Below are 23,164 nucleotides of genomic sequence, written 5' to 3'. Positions count from 1 at the left end.
TTCTAATTTGACTTTGATTTCAGTGCCGGTAGGTACAGAGGCGGCCCGTGGCAGGCTTTGACAGCACAGCTCTGGAGGGATGCTCACCCTGCCTCCGAGCCGCCCCCAGGGTTATGGACTGCTGAGCTCAGACTCTCTCCCCTCTTGCCTTGAGGTCGCCCCAGAACTTCTGTCTCTTGTGTTCTCAGGAATGCTGTCACGTATCTTGTTTGTTGGGCTGCTCCAGAGGCTCGCCTTTGCCGTTCACACCGCCGGCTGTGGGGTGAGAGGAGTGCTGTGCTGGACAGGGGTCACTGCGAGGGCTCCCCACAGAGGGAAATGCGGTCTCCTCTTGGAATGCTGTTCAGACCTCTGTCTGTGTCCCATTTGGTCTGAGTGGTCGCTTTGGCTGTGGAGGACAGCGAGCCTCCAGTCAAGGGGTCGCTTCTTTTCTGATCTGGGTGGTCAATATTGCTCTCACTGGCATAGGCACTTGGACGCTAGTGATTTCTGGGCAGGTGTCCAGCTTGTGGCCAGCGTGAGGGACTTGGATGGGCTTGGGGCAGCAGGGCAGGGGTTGTGACAAGAGCAGAGCTTGTGGCTCCCTGGGTATTCAGTATAGACCACGTGAGCCCTCGATAGCTACCATTTCCATTGGGACACAGCATTTTCAGGCCTTTGTTGCGTGACTGGGTGGGTGAGTGGGCTGACCGTATACTGCAGAACCAGGACACACAATGGATTCCAGATAAGAGATTGGATGGCTAAGTTATCCATGAAGGAAGAAATTGATGATTGTGTTAGACAGGGTTCTCTAGAGAGATAAAACCAAATTGCTGATAATTTAATATATTTATTTATAAAGATAATTAGATATATAACAAGGAATGAACTGTTAAATAATATACAATTAAATATATAATACAAGAAAGAAACAGTTAAATTATAAAGCACTACAAATGGCTCAATTCAACTCACTGCCGTGAGAGATGTGAGAGACTAGCAGTCCTTCCAGTCCAGTCTGCTGCTAGATCTTCCTCTATTTATAGAGAGAGCTAGGCTATGTCGGCACAGCAGCCAATCAGAAGGCAGGTCACCAACTGCCAGCCAGGTCATCAACTGCCAGTCCCCAGCTCCAACGATGTCTTAAAGGGACCTCAACTTACAGCGACACAGTCCACAGGCTAGGCGTCCCACAGGTAGTGTAGCCTTTAAATTGAGGCACAGGACAAGCAAGGCAGCCGCACACTGGTCCGATGATCAAAGAGCGAGAGACAAGAAAGGCGAGACTCACCAAGCCATTTATCTCTCTGCCCTTCAGTTAATCCCACTTGTGTTTATCAGCCAGGCTGGCACAATGAACTATCTCAATGATCATTCTAATGTAGATGAGGGAGCAGCAGTACAGGCCTAAAAAGGGGCCAAGGAAGTGGGGAGATTGCCTTGTTCTCTTGAGTCTGTAGATGAAAAAGAAAGACCTAAACTAAGAGTGATGATGTGCCCGGCATGATGGTAGGTTGAGCATTCGTCACGAATACCGTCTAGTTCTCCCCCATTCTGTTACTCCATGTCTGGGCAGCCCAGCTCCCCGGTTGGTTTAAGGCATCAGCATTCAGTGTGTGGAGCATGAAAACACATTCAGCAGATGCCTGAAGGAGGGCGGCTGAAGGTTTGGTGGCCAGCAGCTCAGTCCTGTGTCCAGTCTGGATGCAGAATGGAGCCCTGGTGGCCTAGTGGGTTATGCACTGGCCTGCTCACCGTGAGGCCAGCAGTTTGAAAACACTGGGCACTTAGCAGGAGAAAGACGAGGCTTTCTACTATTTTCAGAAAAGAGTTACCGTCTCAGAAACCCACAGCTCTCCTACATGATAGGACTCAGGTGCTGTGTGTTTTCCTTTGAGGTGTAGAATATAACTTTTCCTAGGAAGAGAGGGTTAAGATGCTCAGTGCGGCCCACCAGAGTAACGGCATGTGCCGACCCACGAATGGAGTTAGAGAGGTCAAGGTCTTGTGAAAATATGTTGTTGTTGTCTTTTTAAATCGACCTTAACAGGAACCACCTTTAATTTGGGGCTAGCACCATTCTCCTCACTAGTGGTCAGTCCCCAAGGCTGCTTTTATCCCTGACCAAGCAGAGGTTTTTCAATGGCAGGTGATGATCTGAACTGTAGCCTTGGGTGTTTCTGCATGCAACACATCCGTTCCCACTTCAGAGCTGAGCTGGCCTGCTTCTAAACAGGTGGTCTGGCTCTATATGGGGTGTTTTTCATGGCTCTATTTCCAGAATGTGCTTTTAAAGATTACACTCCAAGTTACCTTGATTTGGGGTGGCAACCAACCAATTGCCGCTGACTTAACTCTGCCTCCCGGTGGCCCTGTGTCAGAGTAGGCTTGTGGGTGGCTGATTTTTTAAAAGTAAAGCACCAGGACTTTCTTCCAAGGTGTTTCTGAGCAGACTTGAACCTCTGGCCTTTCTGTTAGCAGCCAAGCACATGAACCATTTGTACCCCCGAGAGCCTCCTGGTAAGGGTGCTAACTTATAGTCAAAACTTCAATCAGTTATGCTTCCCTTTGTGGTGTAAGAAGTATCACTAATTTGCTCACTCATTTAAAAAAAAAAACAAAAAATCTCACTGCCATTGAGTCCATGCCAACCCAGAGAGACTCTACAGGACAGGGTAGAACTACCCTTGTGTGGTTCTGAGACTGTAACTCTTTCTGGAAGTAGAAAGCTTTATTTTTCTCCCGTGAGGTGGCTGCTGGATTTGAGCTGCTAACCTTGTGGTTCAGCAGCCCAATGCTTAACCACTATGACACCAGGGCACCTGCCCACTTAAAAGGAAAGTGAAAAGAGATCATAAATGCAGCTTGGCTACTACTCACATTTCAGGAACATCGACATCAGCTCTTTTTACTAATAGAGTTTGGGACAATATCTTTGATGGCAAATACCAAATCGTGTTATTAGCAATTCTGGCTTTTTTCATGTCTGCCTCGTTATAAAAGTGCCTGTCTGAAATATCATGTAAGCAAGGAGATATTTAGTGGAAAATTATTCAACCAACTAAGATTTATGAAGGACACCAGGAAAAACTTTTAAATTATCTTGGACTTGCGCTGTCTCCAGGATGATGCTCAGGGAGGCCAGCAGTGCTGAGGGAGTTGTCATCGGCAGATTTGCCCTTGGTGTGGGGACCCTCCCCCGGCCACACCCTGGGAGGAGCAGGAGGCTGTCCATCCTGTCGGGATTTACAGACCCGGAGACCCTCAGGGGCAGTTCTTCTCTGCCCTGTGTGGTCACTATGGGTTGGATTTGATGCACTAGAAGTGGGTTTAGTTCGGTTTCTTCTGGTCTTTGGTACAAATGGTGCTGCATTTAAACTTTCTGGAAACAGTTCCCTCTTCTAGTAAGAGACTTTTAATGGACTTTCCAGTGGCATGAAGCTGAAGCTGTACATACAGGTTTTTAAAATCATTTTATTGGGGGCTCGTACAATTCTTATCACAATTGTGATACATATATCCATCCATTGTGTCAAGCACATATGTACATTTGTTGCCCTCATCATCTCAAAACATTTGCCTTCTACTTTAGCTCTTAATATCAGCTGCCCATTTCCCCCCTCCCTCCCCACTCCCTCATGAACCCTTCATAATTCATAAATTATTATTCTTTTGTCATATGTTACACTGTCCGACATCTCCCCCTGCCCTCTTCTCTGCTGTCCATCCCCCAGGGAGGAGGCTATATGTAGATAACTTGTAATAGGTTCCCCCTTTCTACCCTACATTCCCTCCACCCTCCAGGCATCGCCACTCTCACCACTGGTCCTGAAGGAGTCATCTGTCCTGGATTCCCTGGGTTTCCAGTTGCTATCTGTACCAATGTACATCCTCTGGTCTAGCCAGATTTGTAAGGTAGAATTGGGATCATGATAGTGGGGCTGAGGAAGCATTTAAGAACTAGAGGAAAGTTGTATGTTTCAGCATTGCTACCCTGCACCCTGACTGCCTCATCTCCTCCCACAACCCTTCAGTAAGGGGGTGTCCAGTTGCCTACCGATGGGCTTTGAGTCTCCACTCTGCACTCACCCACCTTTACAATGATATGATTTTTTGTTCTTTGGGGCTTGATACCTGATCCCTTCGACAGCTCGTGGTCACACAGGCTGGTGTGCTTCTTCCATGTGGGCTTTGTTGCTTCTTAGCTAGATGGCCGCTTGTTTATCTTCAAGCCTTTAAGACCCCAGATGCTATATCTTTTGATAGATGGGCACATCAGCTTTCTTCACCACATTTGCTTATGCACATGTTTGTCTTCAGTGATTGTATCAGGAAGGTGGGCACCCACTGATTTGATTTTTAGTTCTTTAATGTCTGATAACTGGTCCCTTCTACACCTCGTGGTCAGACAGGCTGGTGTTGTGAGGTACCCCTGAGTCGGTTCTGACCGGTAGCGACTCCCCGCACAACAGAATGAAACACCATACAGTCCGGGGCACCGCCCTCACCACTGTGCCTCTGCCTGAGCCCATTGTTGCAGCCGCCAAGCCAGTCCAGCTCGGGGACAGCCTTCCTCTTTGTCACCACCCCTTTTCACGGTGCCAGACAGGATGACCTACCCCAGGGACTGGTCTCTCCGCACAGTATGTCCGAATATGTAAGACGAAGTCTCGCCATCCTGGCCTCTGAGGAGCCGCCCCAGCTTCCTTCTTCCAGGATGGATCCGTTTGTCCTTTTAGCAGTCCACGGTGCTTTCCGCATTCTTCACGAGCACCACAACCCAACGCAATCCTCGGCACCACAATCCAAGACCAGTCCTCGGTCTTCCTGATTCACACCCAGCTGAGTCCATGGGAAATACTCTGCTTGGATCAGGTGCATTTCAGTCTCCGAATCACTTCTTTACAATTCCCTGAAGAGGTCTTGTGCAGCAGATTTACCCTATGTTATGTGTCCTTTGATCTCCTGACTGCTGCTTTCCAAACATTGACTGTGGATCCAAGCAAGACAAAACCCCGGACAACTCCAAGCTTTATCATGATGTTACCCAATGGCCCAGTTGTGAGGATTTTGGTCTTTTTTACATTGAATCCCAATCCACACTGAAGGCTGTTTTGACTAAAACTGCCTTTTGTTTAGAGCGGTGGTTCTCAACCTGTGGGTCGACACTCCGTTGGGAGTCAAACGACCTTTTCACAGGGGTCGCCAGATTCATAACAGTAGCAAAATGAGAGTTATGAAGCAATAACAAAAATGATTTTATGGTTGGAAGGTCAGTACCACATGAGGAACCATATGAAAGGGTCGTGGCATGAGGAAGGTTGAGAACCACTGGTTTGGAGAGAGGCATCTCAAACCCACCAGCGTGTTTCTTTTGGGTGAATGTTTCTTTATAGTTCATGTACATCTCGGCCAATGCATATTCTCTCTGTTCCATGCATTGTGCTAAAGCCTGGGCACGCTGAGAAGAATGTGACATGACTTTTGCACCCCCTCCCCCCAAAGAGCTCATTCTAGTATTGGGGGAAAGAAATTCATTAAAGAATAAATGCTGTTTATTTATCTAGATGCCATCATGGAAGGGCAGAGGGAGTCATGGGGACAGGGAGAGGGAATTATCCACTGGGGCACCAGGGAAGGATGAGCTTCAAGAAGGCAAGAGTCCACTGTGTGGAAGGCCTCTGGGACCCAGAAGAGGGTGGTAGCCACTGGATCTAGCAATGTGGTGGTCATCGCGATCGCAAAGCCAGTGGAAATGGAGGCAAGCATGAGGGCGGATAGTCTGAAGAGGGAACACATTGTGATAACATTCACTGGAATTTGAATGGCCTTGCTTTATGACCGGTTCACGGAAGCCACTTTCATCCCTCACTCAGCTGCACATCATTCAGAGCAATCATGCGGGTTCTCTTAGCCTCCGCGCTGAGCAACGGGGCCCACTGTGCTTCAAGGCACTTGGAAATCTTGTGGGGTCGACATTTTGACTCTTCTACATCTCGGTCACAGTTCAGGATTTTCACACACCATCAAGGTCTAAAGCTAGCTTCTCAGCTTTCTAGAGACCCTCCCAGGGCCCATGAAGCAGCAGGCCTGCCCTGGGAAGGTCAGGGCTCTTTCTGTGAGAGCATGGAGAACTCCCATGGAGCCCAGAGAACCCAGTCTCCCTGCCGCCCGCTTCCAGGGGACCCAGGCAAGCAGATGCTCTCCGACCACTCGCAGCTTGACCTTGCCTTGGCCCGAAGCAGCTATCCGGGACCAAATTCTTAAAACCTCAGGGGTCCCAGGGTGATTTTGAGACCAGGTCTTGAACCTGTCATAAAATGTAATGGATGGGATATTTTTAGCCGCTGAGAACAGGGAGTTCATGTGACGTATAGAGACTGAAACAATATGATGTTTGTTTCTGCACTTTTTAAAAGCAGAGTGGAAGTAGTTCAGAACAGATCTTCGCTCCCACGGCACGCCGTATCATTAGGGTGGGTGTTCTTAACCGTTCCTGTGCTGTGGACCCCCGTTATTCCTTAGGAGAAGCCTCTGACTCCTTTGCAAAATAATCTTTGTAAGTGCACGTGGTAAAATATAGCGCTACAAATAAAGCCAATATCAGAATTCTGTTATTAAATATATATATATGTATATATATATATACACATCTGTGATCTAGTAATAACACACAATTAAAGTTCTTACCAATACTTGCGTAGTTTGTTGCCTACATTTGTAACAGAGAACCATGCTAAGTCCCCGTTTGAGGATAATACAAATAAAGATGTCAGTAGAACTCCTCTCTTGAGCCCCAGCCGTTTTCGTTCTCCCGTTTGTCCCAATAAGTCTCAGTGCTGCATGCACACAGGACAGAGGGGCTTCGTTAGCAGCTCTGAGAAAATCCAGTTTGCCCTGAGGAGGGCTGCCCCGGCCCCCTGCGCCCTAAGATTTTGCCACTCTAGGAGAGCCAGCTCCGCTCTTTCTAAGAAGAAACGAAAGGGCAAAGTCCAACTAACTCCTACAAGTGTTTGCAAAGTGGAGGATCGTGGTTAAAAAGAACATCTGTTTCTTGAGTCCCGGTGTGGATCGGTCTGTATTTTACCCAGACATGCACCCAGGGTCCTCCCTCGCCCTCGTCTGACTCCTGTCACTCTTTGAGGATATTTAAACCCAGGAATTCCGCATGAGTCACATTATTTTCTATCTTACATCTGGCTCCCCAGAAGCTGAATCCGAGATGGGGATTTTGGCCAGAGATTTATTGGGGGAATGCTCTCCCGAGGAGGGAAGTGAGGGAGACGGGCTGGGCAGGGAAAGGAGTGGATTGAGGATGTGGTCTCGGGGAAAGTCTAGCCTCGGTGGAATCCCACAGGGAGCGCTGGAGCAAGAGTGATAGCTGAGAGCTCAGTCCACCCAGGGGTAGACTGGTAGACCAGCCAGCCTGGGGACCGGGTAGGTGTAGGCTCTCTGTGTAGTATAACCAGCCTTCAGGGACATTATTATTTAGGTCATGGGTTTTGCTGGTCAGCAGTCTGGGCACAGGGTAGCCGGGTGTCCTGCTCAGGGTCTCGCAAGGCTCCAAGCCAGGTGGCAGCCGAGTCTCCTCTAAGGCTCGGCTCTTCTTCTGGGCTCACAGGGAGGTTGGAAGAATTCCTATCCTTGCAGCTGTAGAACTGCCAGTTGGCTGGCTTCTTCAAGGTCAGCAGGAGAGTCTCCGGTGCTTCAAGTCTCCCAGCTCAGGGAAGACCAAGCCCTCTATGAAAGGGCTCACCTGATTCGGTTAGGTCCACCTGGTCATCTTCCTTTTAGTGAACTCTAAATTCACTGTTAGGGACTCATTACAGCTGCAAAACTCTGTTACCTTTGTGGTACAGTAAAGCCTTCACAGAGGTGACACCTGTCAAATGTCCAGCCCTTCCCACTCTGAAAGGGAGGGGACTACACAGTTGTTTGGGATTCTCTGGATCACAGGGCATAAGGTCCCAGGCATCTCTGGGGGAGTTGGCACCCATCGGTCCTGAGCTGCCCTCCCTGGGCGATGCATGCAGCAGCTGGTAGAGGTGATCTGGACAGGGCCCGAACAGCTCTGTTAACACATGGACCTCTACTAATGTGTGTGCCTTTACACATAGAGGCCCAGACTGATGGAGCTGTCTTAGCAATCTGATTTCTGCCCCTGTGCCTCTTCGATTGCACAGTTTGGGGAAGAGACAAATCCACACAGACGACATAGTCCTGAGGCAGCTTCCTCTGGTCACAAAGGCCAAAGGCTGAGCACAGAGGGGTTTGTCTCCTGCAGCCGGCATCTCCCGGGAGCGCTCAGGACCTGCTTGCTTCTCTGCCATGTTTCCCTCCTGCCGAGAAGCTGGAATTCTCACGTCTGTGGGGCTGGGGAGGCTTTCCTGCTCTCCTGGGATCAAAGCCTTCCCTGGCCCCGGTTTCCAGCTCTGACCCTGAAGCATCCCATTTTCCAGAGTCTAGGGGGCAAAGGAAGAGGGGTGTTGGCTCTGTGATCTCATGGAGTTCACTTCGCCACGTAAGCTCCCTTTGTAAAAAATCCGTACCCGAAGGATTTTCCGCAAGGTTATTCCCGAGTTTCCCTCTGGCATGCTGAGGGGTTTGGAGTAGAATGTCGAACCAGAGACTCTGTCTCCCTCTCTTTCCCACAAGTCCATCCTCATGCTCCCCCTCTTTCTGCGGGCCATGTGTGTGTATGTGACTGTGCACACACATGCATGTGTATTTCTGCTACTAACAGGTTTTTGCAATGCTGGAGTTATTGGGGGAGGTTCAGTTCACTAGAAGCAGAGTGTGAGGCAGGGATTCAGGTCCACACAATATACAAGAGGTGGGAGGGGGTTTTTAGGAGACAGGGAATGAGGGAAGCAGGATCAGGCAGGGAGGGAGCAGAACAAGAGTGTGGTGCCATCTGGGGAGAGAGGCAGGCCTCACCCCACAGGGAGCTCTGAGGGCGCATCATGCCAGAGTTAGTCCACCTGGAAGCCTGTCCACCACATCCCAGTCAGTCTACCCTCAGCGGTATGGCAAGGGGTCGGGCAGGGGGAGGGTGGCAATAAAGCTCCTGAGTGGGCTGGCTGTCAAAGGGTAGATCCTTGGTGGAAAAGGTGGTTGTGAACTGATAGCAAGTTACATGAGCAACACCTGGGAGGTGGGTGCACCATTCCTCAATACCTCTGGGATCACCAAAGAAGCTTCTGGATAAACAGTTACTTGATACGATATATTTCCAACCTCTCGTTAAGTAACTCACACTCCCAAAGGGCTTCGTAAATGTCTATTACACTTAAGAGCATCCCTCCAAACACAGACAGACAGCATGTCACTGGGGAACACCCCCGTCCTCATCCGGGGACCCTGTTCTCAAGGACACCATCATCCACACAGCGGCCCATTTGGAAGCTTCCACACCTGCCCCACCTCTCCAGGCTCCTTGAAGGCTTTAATCTGGATGCCCTGATGTTGGGCAAGTCAGGTGGTTCAAACTGACCAGCTGCTGCATAGGAGAAAGATGGGGCTGTCTGTGCCTGTAAAGAAGTACAGCCTTGGAAACCCTTTGTCGGGGGTCACTATGAGTCATAATCCTCTCGTTGGCAATGGGTTTGGTTTATGGTCAAGTCTATTTAATTGTCTTCGGTGTTCCCCATCTCCCTACCCTGCCTGGTGCTGTTTATACCAGCCCTTCATAACCTGGGTTCTAATCCTAAAGCAAACTTTAAAAGTCCATAATGAACAACCCCCTTTTTTCACCTGGGGTCTGAGGCTCTCCAACACATCTCTCAACTTCTTCCCAGAGCTGTCTGCAGCCCTCCCCGCCACTGTCTCCAGGCCCTTATCAAGTGGTGGTGGCAGTGAGGATGGTGGTGGTGAGGATGATGGGGCGGGGTTGAGAATACAGCTAACTTTTATTGCGTTCCAGGAGCTCTCCAAGGTGCTTGATACCTGTTGTCTTATTTCATCTTCAAAACAAGATGCTAAGTTGTTTCTGTCATCTCTCATTTCACATCCGAGGAAACAGACTCAGTGGGCTTGAGCGAAGTGACCGGAGTCCCACAGTTTTAATACAGGTCCGAAACTCAGACCGAGGACCATCTGATGGCGATGCCCTTGTTTTCAGCCCCAGGTTGCCTCCCTCCTCAGACAGGCAGCTACCAGACTTTTGCATTGCTTTTTGCCAGCAGCTAGAGCTGCCCTCGTTGCCATTGTCCTAATAGTGTGCTTAGCAGCGAGCTTTTCTTCCAGGGTCACAACTCTCTAAAGATGCTTGGCATGCCCATTCCTATGCAACTCTGGGTTAGAGACTTGCACTCATTCAGCATGGCTGATGAAGCCACCGGAACAATTCGTCCCCTATGACGTCCCCACAGGTCCGGTATGAGCACCTTCTCCTCAGGATGACTGGCACTTCAATTAAAATTAAATTAATTCAATTAAAAGTCAAGTTAATTCAATTAAAATTCGATTCAATTCAAATTCCAGACGGTCAGTCAAAATGCTTGTTCACTCCCACTTCACATCCCCATCGGCATGCATCTGCTGTCCCTGGGCTGGACTGAGAGCTGTATCCGGCACAGCACCCTTCCTCTCAGACAAGAACATGCTCAGCGCTGCTCATGAAGCTCTGAGGGCTGATCGATGGAGGGTCCCGGGACAGGAAAGCCTGCCTGATTCAGCTCTCCCCATTGTCCACCGTCGGACTACATTTTGACATTTTCTTTTGCGCTCATTTCTTATGCACCCAGAAATGTTTTGTGAAAGCCATGTTGGGGGTGTGTGCATAGGAGGTGGAAAGAGGAAATTAAGAGAGAAAGGAATGAGCAGTCAGTTGGAAGTGGAAATTTCATTTCTCCTGGAGGAGACCCAGGCCAGATAATCTCTGTGTTGGTCCATTCCTGTCTGGTGCCCTTTGCCTGACAAATGATGGTAGGTAAGGCTCTATAATGCATATTTTTGCCGAGTGTTTTACAAGGATGCCATGTGCTCTTAGGAAATTGTTTCCAAATTGTCAAAAGCTGTCATCTCTCACTAGCAAATTTTAGAAACGATAGAGGAGAAAACAAACAAACAAACAAACAACTCTTAAAATACACAAACACATACATCCCCTTAAACAAGTCCTCCTTACTCCAAACACAGACTTTGAAACATGTAAAGCAAACCATCCTCCACGTGTCCAGGGAGATTTTTTCTCTTTGAAGAGGTAAAAGCACCTATGTGGTTCCTCTGGGCAATCCAGGCAAATATATTCTTAGAAGAGTAATTGATGCTCTGTGGCCTTCCCTTAGTACGCTTGTCAAAGGATCACACATTTCAGGCTATTGGTTGCATCCATTACCATAATATGATACTACATGTAAAGGAAGATGCAGTCATAATTAAAATCCATAATCTCGTTGAGAAACGTTCGGAAACAAGCTACACTGATCCACTCACCCCCTTTACGCTGCTCTCCTTACACGATTTCTGGATTCTTGGCAGCCCGCTGTGTGTCAGACCCGTCTGTCTAGACAGTGTTTAAGAAGTCCCCACAGAAAGCTGTGTCTCTTCTTATCTTCCCTCTCTTAATGGACGCGTGGGCTGTTTCCGTTTGGGGGACTGTTACAAATATTCTCACTGAGAACATCTTCCTCGATGTCTTCTGATACGCAAACAACTGCATTTCTGTGGAGTATCAATCTAGGAGCGGACTTGTGGGGTCATGAAGAATGAGCGTTCAGGAGAGACTGCCTCTGGCGGCAGTGTGTATGCCCATCAGAAGGGGTGAGAGTTTTCTGGTGTTTCCACAGCCTCACCAATACTCAGTATTGGCTAGCTTTTCCACCTGTAGTTATTTTAGTGGATGTTTAATTGTATAATGGTATTTGTTGTATTTTTTAAGTTATCCATTTTCCCTCCAGCCTTTCTTATTTTCTAACAGATGTATATTAGAAGGATACTGAGTACCTTCTAATCAAAGTTTCAGCAGTAACCAATAATTTTTTGAAAAGAAAAACCATTTTATTGGGGGCTCTTACAGCTCTGATAACCTTCCATACATAATTGTATCAAGCATATTTGTACATATGTTGCCATCATCATTTTCTAAACATTTACTTTCTATTTGAGCCTTTGGTATCAGCTCCTCTCCCCCACCCCTCATGATCCAGTAACTGTTGATATATACTTATTGTAATTCTGATCAAAATATTCTCTAATTTATATTATGATTGTTTCCTATGACCCGTGAGCTCTTTAGAAGAGTCTTGCCTAGTTTATTTGTAAAGTTGTCTTGTTAACCTTTTACTAGTGATTGTTAATCACTCTGTATGATTTCAACATTGAAATTCATTGAAATGCGCTTTATGGAAATTCTGTTAAATGTTTCATACTGATTTGTTAGGAGTGAATTTTGCATTTGTTTGTTGAAATGAATGTAGTTGGGTACAATAATCATGTAGTTTGCATTTTGTGTATCCTTATTGATTTTTAATCTCATGAGATAACTGTTAAAATTTTATTATTTTTTTTACTTGGTACATTGACTGTTTTATCATCACAAAATGACCTTTTTGATCTGGAATAATTGCTTCTTAAACTAAAATTACTTTGTCTGGTATTAATATAGTCATCATCATCTTCTTAGGAGACTTTTTTCATGACACATCTTTTCCATCATTTTATTTTCAACCTGTAAGTGTTCTTAGTTTTTATTGAGTGTGGAAATCTTGCTCTTTCAAGTGGAGCACTTTGAATATGTCTATTTTAAATTATGATTCCTCATATTCTTGAGTTTAAATGGACCATCATTCTACTTGTCTTCAATTCATTCCATCTGTTCTTTGTACCTCACCACCCCCTTTGCTTTCTTTGAGATTTAGCAAGTATTTTTTATAGTCTGTTTTTACTTTGTCAGGTTAGTAATGGCATGTTCTTTGTCTTCTTTGTAGGGTTACCCCAAAGGTTGCCTCGTGCATACTTTGCATGGTCTAGTATAATTAGTGCTTGCATGCCATTCTGGATATTAGGGTACTCTATCACCATTTGCTACCCTCTGCCTTTCTGTGTCGTGATTCCCATTCATTTTAATTTTACATGTAAACTCCATAAAGTCCCCTGTAACTGCTCGGGAACAACCGCTTCTCCCATTTGTGACAACCACACATGTCTCAGACCTTGTCAAATGTCTGAAGGTGGGGGGAAAATCGCCGCTGGTGGAGAAACACTCATTCATTTATCCAACTGTTTATTTTTCTTTTGCTTCACGCTGTCCTCTGTCTCCATACTCCCATCTGACCTCACTTTCCTTCCGTCGGAAATACCCCTTTCTTATTTCTTTAGTGTGGATCTGCTGGCAACAGGAAGCTCCGTGTTATCCACAAGCACCTGTCATGGGCTTTAATCCTTGACGGGCTTTTTCCTGGCCTCAGAATTCTAGGTTGGCAGTTCCTTCATTTCAGCACTTTGAAAGTGTTAGTCCATTGTCTTACGGGCTCATTGTTCCTGTTGTGAGGTCTCTTTTAAGTCTTATTGATGATTCCTTAAAATAATTTTTTTTTCTCTCTCTCAGACCTCTGTCTTTGATTGTAGGCAGTGTGACTATTATATACTTATTCGGTGAATTCCCCAAAAAACCTGTATGAAGTTCATAAAACATCTTGAAATTTAGACTTCATTTTATTTATCAGTTTTGGCACGTTCCTGGCCAGGGTCCTTGAAATATTGACTCTATTCCCTTCTCTTTCTTGAATTCCAGTTCTACCTTTCACCGTGGCCTCCGTGTTCCGATGTTCATTTCTGAAGTCTCACCCTTCTTAGTCTCCGTGCGTCAGCCAGGGTAATTCCTGTTGTCTCCGCTCCTGGGCCACGCCTTCTGCCGGGCCCAGTCTGCAGAGAACGAGCCCTGCTCTGCGCTCATCTCGGCCCCTCTTCTCCGCATCTCACCCCCTGCTTGCCGCTTGCTTTCTTCCTCTCTTTGTCCTGTGCTGTTGGGCAGTTGGCAAATGACGTAAGGGTCACTGGGGCACGGAATATAAAACTCAACACAATCTCCTTTCCTTGTCTTATGACCATGGGCCCCTAAGCCCTGAGTTTGGTCTCCGCAGCATCCTGAGGCTGTGAGAGACTCAACTCAGCAAGCAAGAATGGGGCCTTTTTTCTAGGCAGCACGACATCATCCACTGCTTAGCCTCCTGTCCCACATTCCTTGCAGGTGAGTAAAAGTGCTAAGTTTGGGGTTCCAATCAGCATACTGTCTCACTTCTCTTTGGACTTCTCTGAAGTCCTGGCTTTCTTGATAACTCCCTGATAACTTTAAACAGGCGTGTGTGCGTGTGCGTGTGCGTGTGCGTGTGCGTGTGCGTGTGTGTGTGTGTGTGTGTGTGTGTTTTCCAGGTTTCCTGGTAGTTCTCATCGACTGGAACTGTAAAATCCTCTGTTTACTTTCTAAAGACTCTTCAAGCCTAGGGGATTTTTAAAAATCGCATATGACATTGAATTGCCATGATTAATCACTGACCACAGAGATAGAGGACAGGCAGTTCCACTTTTTAGGTCCTCTGTCACTTCTGAAAGTACCTCTAAGGATGTTCTAGGCAGGCGTTTGGCTGAAGGGACACAGGATTGAGTAGACACACACGCAAATCCATGATTAGAAAATTGGTGGGGGAAAAGGAGAAAAGAGCCAAACTAAGGCTTCTTTGAAAACCACAGAGAGGGATTTCCCCAGACTGTATCTGGCTCCATGATAGAGGCTGATTTGCTGGCCTCTGTGTTATTTGCAAATGTAAAGTGAGGCCAGCTCTTCTATTTGCATTTAGCTTCCACTGTAGCAGCTAGCTAGCTCAGGGAAAGAAAACCCCTTCATTTCCTTGGGGGCAGGCACTCATGGGGTGGGCTTCTAATGCGCATGCACAATGCCACAGTGCTCCGATCAATCCAGTTTCCAGAGGGTCCTGGAGTGAGGTGGGAATCAGATCACTCTGAGCCTTTCGCCCCCGATGGTGACGTGCACCTTGTGTACTGAGTACATGGGGTCTTGTGATAGGATGTCACTTACGTATACTCACTAGTCCACGAGTGTCACACGTCAAGTTCCACGAAGGGCTTCCAGGCATCTTCCTGTCAACTGTCTAGACTGGGAGAACAGGCAGTGCCCGCTCCTCTAGGAGGAAGCCCTGGGGCGATGACTCCTGCCTCCCATCCCTGACTGGATGGTCCGCCTGCAGGGATTTCTGTTTCGTTTCCAGAGTGAGGTAATTTGGGAGAAAAGTCTGAAGAGCCAGGAGAGACATTGGCCTTGCACGTGTTCAGGATGTGCCTCGGCATGTTTCCGGCAGGCTCTCCCTCCTGCTCTGCAGACCCTGGGAGGCTCTGCAGCCCTTCTGGGGAGCGGAGGGGCCCTGTCCGAAGAGGAGGTCAGTCAAGGGAGGGGATGAGTGTAGGGCAAACTGAGGGCCAAGCTGGTCCCCAGAAAATGGAGTGGAAGAACTCCCCGTGTAGACAGAGGGCCTGTGGTAGGTCTTCTCTCGCAGCACCCAGGGAGGCCCACCCTCATCATGGGGGCAGGAGGACAGCTGTATGGGAGAGAAAAACACAGGGTTTTAGGATCCAGCAAGATGCCATATGGAGTGAGGCAGAAATGTGCCCTAACAAAACTCCGAACATCCTGTAGTTCAACTCACCTCATGCCCGGCTCCTCCTTTTCCTGGTTCCCCATGACAGTGGGTGGCATCAGGATTCTCTCAGGCGCCACAAGCCAAGTACCCGGGCATCTTCCATAACTGTTCTCCAATCACAAATCCTAAATCTCTCTCGCCACGCACCGTCCTGCTTTCTCCCTCTGCACTGCTGGGTCCTGCCTGTGGACCTCACTGTGCCTTCTTGCTTCCGCTGCCCTAGCCTGTTCGTCCCCACTCCTGCTCCCGTCAATCCACCTCCATGCAGAGGACACTCTGCAGAAGACACCCGCTTCACTGGTTGCCCCGCCTCCACTTTCATCCCATCTCCCAAGCCGCGCTATAGCGAGAGAGCTTCCCACGAAGGTCACCCGTACAAGCTTCCCTTAGCTCTTAGGATAACGTTCACACTAGCTGGACCTGATCTCTACTTGAGGCCCCTCATACCACTCCTGTTCACCAGCCGGGGCGTGATAGCATGCTCACGTCCACCCCATTTTGCTGCACTCCTTCCTGGGTATCCGCCTGCTTCCTGACAAATATCATTTTGTCTTAAAACTCAGCCCCGGGCCGCCCCGCCACCTCTTGGAAGTCTACCTGTCCTCAGTCTGAATCAGGTGTCGGTCATTTGGGTCCCCAAACACCCTCTGCTTTGAAGCATGTTGTGATGGGTCATCGTGGCTTGAGCTGTTTCCCTTGACACTAATTCTTCCCTGCAGGGCTTTCATCTGTCTCTCAGGAGCCTGGCACAATGCCTGGTATAAAGTAACCACCCAGTAAATCTTAAATGGAGCACGTGTTAAGTCCGCCTATAAAAGTTCAGTCACCGCAATTTCTACTACCAATCTGGGTGCTCTACCTGGGGGCTCTTGCCACCACCTCTGTTGCACATGTAGTCTCCTTACTTCGTTGCAGGGTTCAGCTGAGGAGAGCTGTGCTTCCGGAAATGAACGGGGCACCTCCAAAGGCTGCGGCTGCTTTTTCTTTGCAGCTCAGTGAGGACACACAGTGTGGGAAAGAGGCACAGTCTTTTTGGGGGCGTGCGGGTTTCTAACTCCCCCCAGGCCAGGAATTTCCACTCTGTGCTTTTGGGGAAGAGAATGACGGCCCATCTCTCGTCAGAGTGAATCCTGGCCAGGGTTGTTATTGTGGTTGTTATTGGTGCCATCAGATACGTGCCAACTGACAGTGACCCCGCGGACCACAAAATGAAACACTGCTGGGCCCCGCGCCCTCCTCATTGCTGTTAACGTGTGAACCCAAAGTTGTTGCAACCACTGTGTCAGCCAGCTCATCTCCATAAGCGTCTTCCTCTTTTTTATGCTCTTCTTCTTCACCAGCATGGTGTCCTTTTCTAGGGACTAGTCTCTCCCGGGGGAACTCTGGTGGTATAGTGGTTACGGGTCAGGCTGCCATCCACAAGGTCAGCAGTTTGAATCCACCAGCCACGCATTGAGAGAAAGATGGGGCTTTCTACTCCCTTAAAGAATTACACTCTCAGGAACTCACAGGACAGTTCTACCCTGTCCTGTAGGGTCGTCATGAGCAGGCACCGACTGGATAGCAGTGAGTGTGTCTCCTGATACATGTCCGAGATGTACATCAGACAAAGTCTCACCAGCCTCACTTCTGAGGAACATTCTGGATGGACTCTTCTCCCAGGTCAGGTCCGTTCGTTGTTCTGCTAGTCCACTGTCCTTCCAGTGTTCTTCGCCAGCACTGGAATGCGTGCCGTCAGTTCTTCTCTGGTCTTCCTGATTCCTTGTCTAGCTTTCAGATACATAGGAGGTCATCAAAAATACCGTCGCTTGGCACACCTTGTTCCTCAAAATGACATTTTTGGTCTTTACCATTTTAAGGAGGGTTTATTTTAAGCAGATTTGCCCAATGTAATCTGTTAAGAGGCCATTTAGCACTTTTCTAAAGGCGGATTGAGCTGCTCAAATAAGCACCTACCATTTTTTACTTTATAACTTGAGGAGGAAATAATTGCTTCTCAATGGAAAGGTTCCCCTTTCTTCCAAATAGAATGCCGTTAGCTTGAACTTCTAGAGCAGACGTGTATGTGGGCAATATGTAGTCAGCTATGGGCAGTAGGGCTGGTATTAATAGATGCTATGGAGTCACCTCCAGTTTATAGCCACCTTCTGTTGAGCGGAACATTTCCTGGTCTTGCGTCATCTTCACAATCAGCAGTGCGCTCCAGTGCGCGCGCGTGTGCGTACGAGCACACACACAGTTGGGAGTGTGAGAAATATGGCAATATGAAGTAACTGGAATAGCTTTGTTTAAATATTTATTTAGTTAGTTTTCTCTTCCTTCCTCTTTCCTGTTCCTCCCCCAGCTGCCCCATAGCTTTCAATGTCTGCTGCTTCTGGTGTGAAGACCATTTTCCTTTCAAAATTGAGGTCTCACGCAGCATTTGTCTTTGCAAGACTGACTAACTTTGCAGAGCAAAATGTCTTCCACGTGTGTCCACGTCATGCGGTGTTTGGCAGGACGCATCGTCCAGCCCTGCCTTCTCTTGTGATCCATCGAGTTCTCACGGGCTACTGTTTAGAAGCAGTTTCCAGCCCTTACTCTGAGGATGTGTTTGCCTGGACACTCCACTGAAACCTGCCCACTGTGGGTGACCTGCTGTCATTTGAAACACCAGTGGCATCGCTTCTAGTGGCACAGCAGCAGTGTGACAAACTGAGCTCTGTACGACGACTCCGTAGACTTGAAATCCTTCATAATGACTTGAGTGGAAAACAGGAGTTATCCTTTTACCTGGATTTGTCTTAGGTAAATGTGTCCCTTGAATAGGCAAGCATCAGGGGATGATGGGTACACAGTCAGCAGCATTCTAACAAGGTCATTGTGGCAGCATCTGGCCAGCAGGAGATGTCAGTAGATTTGGGTCTGAGCTTCAGCTGTTTGTCTACTCTCAGGAGATGACCCAATGGTTCAGCCTTCTTGAGCCTTCCAGGCATGCAGGAGAGGGAGATGGCTGAATGAGTGAGAGGGTCCAAGGCGCCGGTAGAGGGCACAACGCAGCAGTGGTGATCAGTAGATGGCGGTTTCCTTTCCCAGGTCTCCAGCCGTACCAGCTGTTAATGTGGTTAATATAAAATGTTAACACACACGGCTCTTGCCTGAAAAACAAGAGAGTTGAGTTCACCTGGAGACATCTGGAAGAAAGGCCAGGTAACCTACTTCTGAAAAAAACAGCCATTGAAACCCCTGTGGGGCGCAGTTCTACACTTCCACGTGAACATGTTTTCTATTCCTGGAAATCATGACTTGAACCACGATCATGATTTAGCCGCCCCTTTAGAAACAACCCTCACTCAAGCCCCAGTTTCTTAGTAATTTATCATTTCTCCTCATTCATACTGTTGGGTAAAACACTTCCACACTTTCCCTCAATTCTCTTAATCAGCATGTCAGTTTTCAGGGTTGTGTTGGAACCTAAAGTGATTAGGATGCTTATTTATTTATCATTTGGTTGGGAGCTCTTATGGATATTATAACAATCCATAATTCATTTAGATCAAGCATAATTGTACAATGGCTGCCACCATCAGCTTCAACACATTTTCTTTCTTCTTGAGTTCCTTGATATCAGCTTCCCTTTATCCCCTTCCTCCCCCATCCTACCCGCCAGGAACCCTTATTGTTATATGTTATTATTATTTCACACACACACACACACACACACATACACACGGGAGTACCACCCTCCAAAAATGGAATAAAGCTCCGCTGGGCAGAGCTTTTGTAGTACACATTTTTCCTGCAAGCACCTAGCAACTCGCTCTGAGTTAGTGCACCCAGTGGCGTCACCTGGGAAATTATCTTGGGTCACAGTGAAGTTTTTCATGAAAGCAGTTTCCCTCAAATGTCGATGTAAGAAAGCAGTGTGTAGATGTGAAATTTTGTTTCTTGCTCAGGAAAAATGCCACAGAAGCTGTTGTGATGTTGAACACAGCTTACAAGGCTATGGGAAAACTCAAGTGTACAGGTGGTTTTCTCATTTCAAAAAAGGTGAAATGTTGATTGATGACAGACCTCATTCTGGACATCCGTCAACTTCCCACACAGATGAAAATGTCAACAAAATCTGTGCACTTGTGCTCGAATATGGATGACGGACCATTGAAGAGATAGGGAAGTGATCTGGACTAGCTTGGAGCTCACTACAGTGGATTTTAACGGAAGATTTGGGAATGATAAGGGTTGCTATGAAATTTGCGCCTCGGATTCTGACTGACCAGGAAAAAGAGCATTGACTGAAAACACGCTGTGCTTTGAAAGAAGAGCCCCGAAGCGACGGGGAATTATTTCCAAGGTCATTTCTGGAGGAGATGCCAGTGGAAGATGCCATCACCACCTTACCCAAAGTAGCTTGTTAAGTGAAATCAAAGATCAAGGTGATGCTCATTTGTTTTTTTGATGTGAGGGGGATAGTGCATTTGGAGTTTGTTCTGTCAGGTCAGACTGTTAGTCAAGCTTTCTAGTTAGAGCTCTGAAAAGATTGTTGCCTACCAGTGTGCAACAAAAAAGGCCAGGTTTATGGCAGACAGGAGACTTAGTTTTCCACCACGACAATCCACTTGCTCACGCAGCTATCTCAGTGAGCCAGTTTTTGGCAAAAAACCAGCATGCCTCTCTTGCCCCATGCACCATACTCACCTGACCTCACTTCTTGTGACTTTTTGTTTCTGCAAATGAAGAGGGACAGGAAAAGCCAGCGATTATGACAACACAGAAGAGGTAAAGAGAAATGTCTGCCATCCAAACAGATGAGCTTGAAGAAATGTTTCCGATAATGGAATCACAGATTTCACAAATATATTAAATGTAATGGAGAGTACTTTGTAGGTGATAAGGTTGCTTTATAGAATAATTTAATACATAGCTTTAAAAACATTCCATTTTGGGGGGGTATGCCCTTATAGATCAGTAGATAGATAGATATTAGCTATATCATATACCATTTGAAGTATCCATTCACTTACAATTCTGTTATTCATTCCCCTCCAGTGGAGTTATACAGTCATCATTGCTATCAGCTCTGCCCCCCCTTCCTGTACCCTCCAGGGATTCATTACTCCCATTACTGTTTCTGAAGGGTTGTCTATCTTGGCTTTCATACATCAAGGGATCTTAATTATGCAAATGAGCATATGCAGGTCTAACAAGATTAATGAGGTAAAGCAAAGACCATAATAGTAAGGGAAGGAAATATTAAAGAACTAGAGTATACTTATGTGTTTCATCAGTGCTATACTGTACCCTGGATATATCATCCCTTCCTGTGGCCCTTCTGTGAGGGACTGTCCAGTTATCTTGCAGGTGGGCTTTGAGTCTCAACTCTGTCCCTGCTCCTTCATGTCAATTTGATTGCTTGGTTTTGAACTTCTGATACCTATTTCCTTTGACACCTTATGATCACACAGGCTGGTGTGATTCTTCCATGTGGGCTTTGTTGCTTCCCTGCTTGAGGGCTGCCTGTTTAAGGCCCCAGATGCTGTATATTTTAATAGCCAGGCACCATCAGCTTTCTTCACCCCATTTGCTTATGCACCCGTTTTGTCTTCAGTGTTGTGTCAGGAAGGTGAGTATCATACAGTGCCACATTATCAGAACAAACTGTTCTTGTACTGAGGTAAGATCTAAGTAGAGGCTCAAAGTCCATCTGCTGCGATGCTTTTTAAGTAGTAGAATTTAGTGGACTTGGAGTAGTTGTGCTTTGTGATTTAAGAAAGATTCTGCTTTCACCATTTATTTTGGGGAAAAGGGAAAAACAAAAAAATACCTCACTGCCATCCATTTGCTGCTGCCTCCTAGTGGCCCTATAGGAGAGGACATACTTGGGGAGAGAAAGTAATTTATTTGAGCTCTCCAGCTTCTGTTTCCTTGTCTATGGAATGAAGGCAATAATATATTAATTAGCTCAAATTGTATGACGATTAATTAAAATAATATCTATGGAGAGCTTGACCCAGAATCGAGTGCGGTGGAAGTAAGTGGCTGAGTGCATGCACAGCGACGGGGTGAGTGAGGAGTGAGAGAGGACCTGCACTGGAGTGAGTGCGTGCACAGTGACGGGTGAGTGAGGCGTGAGAGAGGACCTGCTCTGGAGGATTGCCAAAGGCTGTGGCCTTTCAGAAGCAGATCATCAGCCCTGTCTTCTGTGACGCTTCTGGGTGCCTGGAACTGATAACCTTTTAGCTAGTCACTGAGCATTTAACCGTTTCAGCCATCCAGTGGAATACCATTGCTGTGCTATGTTAGGGCCCATCAAGTTGGTTCTGACTCAGAGCGACCATAGGCACAAGGGACATTGCCCAGTCCTGTGCTAATCCTCACCGTTGTTAAGTTTGAGAGCATTGGTGCGGCCACTGTGTCGAGCCATCTCGTCAAGGGTCTTCCTCTTTTTCATTGCCCTTCTCCTCCATGACGCTCTTTCCCAGGGACCTGCCTCTCCTAATAACATGTTCGAAGCACATGAGACTCAGTCTCACCACCCTGGCCGCTTCGGCGCATTCTGACTGTACTTCTTCCAAGCAGACCCGTTTGTTCTTTTGGCAGTTCATGTAGCTCTCAGGTTTCTTTGCCAGCACCATAGTTCAATGCATTGATTCTTCTTTAATCTTCTATATTGGAATATCACAGTTGACCAGGAAATGTTTATTTGTTTCTGTCTACATCCTCCACCCTTACCAAGAACAATAACTTGATATTTGGCTTACTTTGCAAGAAGGATTTAAATGAACAAACTTAACATCGTTGAGATAAGTTTACAGAATCTCTAAAGAATCCACTGATAAAAACATAAAAATGTCATGCCTTTACTAGTCTTGATCCAGGCGAGAGGCTTTACATCCTGAGTAGCAAGTGGCTTTGGGCCCCAGGTAGGCGTATGTCTACTCCTGAAAGGACACGCATGGTCAAGGTTGATTCTTAATGTCTAGTGCTCAGGAATGTTTCATGGCCACAGATTACCCAGGAACTCCCCCTCACTCTTGAATTGATGCTTCAGCATCGAGTCTGTTCCCCATTGAATGTTTCTTGAACACAAATATAAATCATCTGTCGGTCACTGGGCTCCTGGCCCTGGAGCTGGGGTTTGTAGAGCTCTTGTGGGGGCACACTGCTGCAGAGTTGGTTGATGGCTACCGACCTGCTTATGATAAGAGCTCTGAGGTTGGGTGTCTATCCGTAAGGGCGTCCAGACGGTGTTGTTCTGCGTTGACAATGAAAAGAAGGTTGTAGAGCTCCTTGGGTGGTCACAGAACGTTCTCCAGGACACAGGCTAAGCCAAACACAGCGTCTTGGTGATCTGTGCTCCGTCTGCATCTGCCAAGGGTGGACAGTGACCAAGCCTGGTGGGTCTGCTCCTGGAGAGGGGGCTGGGCATCAGGGAGAAGGGGCAGCAAACACTGCCCCAGATACCTTTAGAGCAGTGGTTCTCAACTTGGGGGTTGTGACCCCTATGGGGGTCGAACGACCCTTTCACAGGGGTCACCCAATTCATA

The 23,164-nt window shown here is 47.3% G+C and overlaps 1 protein-coding gene across 1 annotated transcript in view; it reads left to right on the top strand.

Moving 5' to 3' along the window:
• ITGA9 (integrin subunit alpha 9) overlaps positions 1-23,164 on the top strand; it is a 313,829-nt gene that overhangs the window by 103,534 nt on the left and 187,131 nt on the right. The gene's annotated exons all lie outside the window — the stretch shown is intronic.

The sequence above is a fragment of the Echinops telfairi genome, unplaced genomic scaffold (assembly GCF_000313985.2).
Source record: "Echinops telfairi isolate 266 unplaced genomic scaffold, ASM31398v2 ScPeMD7_7420;HRSCAF=8458, whole genome shotgun sequence".
Taxonomy (NCBI): Eukaryota; Metazoa; Chordata; class Mammalia; order Afrosoricida; family Tenrecidae; genus Echinops; species Echinops telfairi.
The sequence above is the reverse complement of the archived record's forward strand: the minus strand, read 5'-3'. Positions and strand labels throughout refer to the sequence as shown.